The sequence below is a fragment of the Aptenodytes forsteri genome, unplaced genomic scaffold (genome assembly GCF_000699145.1).
Source record: "Aptenodytes forsteri isolate BGI_AS27 unplaced genomic scaffold, ASM69914v1 Scaffold57, whole genome shotgun sequence".
Classification (NCBI taxonomy): Eukaryota; Metazoa; Chordata; class Aves; order Sphenisciformes; family Spheniscidae; genus Aptenodytes; species Aptenodytes forsteri.
The window spans coordinates 2191845-2194399 of NW_008796220.1; positions in this window are offsets into that span (position 1 = coordinate 2191845).

The following is a 2555-nucleotide window of genomic DNA, read 5'->3' on the forward strand; positions in this document are numbered from 1 at the left end:
CAGTATTAGTAACGGTTGGACTTGATGATCTTAAAGGTCCTTTCCAACCTAAATGATTCTATAATTCTGTGATAGTCTTAGGAGATGTGCTGTCTGACACTGGAGGTTTTGTTTACCTTAATGGTAGGATGATCACTGGATTTTGAGTTTTAAGCCCTTATTAAGCCTCAGGTCATATTTCATTAACAAGGATTCATAATCTGAAAGCAAAGCAGTTCCAATTAGGTGAAAAATACTGGATCAGAATCTGTCCCTTATATGAAAAGCCACAAGGCTGAAAGTTTTTGAGCAATCTAAAAGGCATATAGAGATCAAAATCCCATTGAAATTTTTAGATTCAAAATACTATAAAATCCTATTAGCTTTGAAACCGACACCTGATATCTGGCTTTAAATATCCTTGCTCCAGTTTAAAGCAGCACAACACATCTGAAATTCATGTCAATGTACACTGATGTTCACACTCATATTTCACATATATCTGCCTAGGAGAGGTCTAGGTAAATCAATTTCTTTCTCCAGTTTACGCTGCCTACTATTCCCTTCCTTCTTCCTGGAATATTTGGAGGATTTATTATCAGTTTAAATCCATTAGCTACCAGATTTAGATGTCTAAAGCTCCTCAGTTTCCTAAATGACTTCCTGTATACCTGCTTAGAATTTAATTTTCTAGAAATATTTATTGTCTGTTTTCTGAAAAAAAAAAAAATTCAGTTCATCATGTTAAAGGTGCGTTTTCCTATGGTGTCTGTCTGTTTCTCCCTTGTGTCCTCAGGTTTCATTTCCTCCATCAGCTTACAGGTGGCACCCAGCATGAATAGGATGGCTGTGATATCACTTGTACAATAGTCATAATTCTTAGCACTCTCTCACCTACAGCAGATTCCTATGGTATACGCATATCATTGTCTTGTCCCATCCAGCCACTCATCCTTCAGCCAAGAATTCTACAACATTTGGTTTGATGGTTAGTGCCCTCATATGGACAACTTGCAGGTGAGCAACCTTTTCTTCCTTTCACAAACCTCTCCAAAGGCAGCAGGAGCTTATTTCAGAGGTGCCATGGCTGACCTGTTCTCATATGGACGCTGATTTCACATCCAAAGTTTCTCCTCCCTGTCTTCTCTCCTCTCTTTCTTCTTTGCCTTTCAAGACACTCTCAGATTTTATTTTTGGAATGCAGCAACCAGTCTCATTGCATTTCTTGCTCTCTATTAAACGAGCCTTTTTGGGTTATCAGATATTGGTAGTCTTGCTTCACCAACTTGGTAGCACTCTGCAGTATGCCCACAAAGACTGAGTATATGTCTAGGTCATGCTGCATCTATAATAAAGTAAAGAAATTTCCCTTTCCCAAGAGCTGAAGGAATAAGAAAGGACAAGTGCTTGCAGCGAAGAAGAGACTATAAGACAGGAACATCCTTTGCCATGATCAGATATCCTGTGTATCTGGGGTCTGACAGGACAGAAGAGTGTATGGTATCTCCAGGCACAGAAAAACCATGTACCTGACATCTGGATGTCAGGCAAGAATAAGTGAAGCAGTCAGTTGGATTTAATCCTTCGGAGTTAAGAAATGAAACAAGACAGTTATTGTTATGTCTTTTCCCATACAGGTGTTATCTTGGAAAGAAAACTAACCCTACCTTTCCTGCCCTTTTGGTCTGAATACAGATATCATGCCCTAGGATCTTCTTCACTGCATGGCTAAAGGTTCAAATGAAGGTGTGGGTGGAGAAGATCTTTGGAGATGTGGCAAAACATGAATTTCTGGATTTTTTTTTTTCAAAGTTCTTTGTATGTGTGTGTATGTGTGCAAAATGCTGTAAAAAAAGACCAAGTGTCTGATTGCCCATGCTGGGGGCACATCCTTCTACTCTTTAGGAAGGTATTGATGTTTCTGAGAGAAAAGTGGCCATACATAATAGGGAAAATGATAAATCTATGATCTCTTTTTCTTGCTTATCCAATTCCTCTACCTTCTTGCAGGAGTTGGTCTTCTAGTGACCATAAATCATCAGAGGCCTTATATATGTGGTGGCTCATCTCAAGCCCATGGGCAGCTCAACTATAACTTTTGACTGCCCCAAGAAAAACTTATACTGCTCATCTGTTTCAATGAATATTGATATATGACTCATATCCCTTCAGCATTTCTTCAGATCCTCAGCCCTCAAGCAAACACCCCAAAGGAAATAATTAGTTTGGTCAGATTTCCACAGGCTTAATCTTTAGTGATGCTTGATAACTTTTGTGCCAGAAAGCAGAATGTTTTGTGTTTTATTATTTATTTTTTGTGTTTTACTTTTTTGTGGTTTTTTTACTTATTATTAGAGGGACCTGGACAAGCTGGAGAAGTGGGTCCATGTGAACCTCATGAGGTTCAACAAGGCCAAGTGCAAGGTCCTGCACCTGGGTCGGGGCAAGCCCCGGTATCAATACAGGCTGGGGGATGAAGGGATTGAGAGCAGCCCTGTCGAGAAGGACTTGGGGGTCCTGGTGGATGCAAAGCTGGACATGAGCCAGCAATGTGCGCTCGCAGCCCAGAAGGCCAA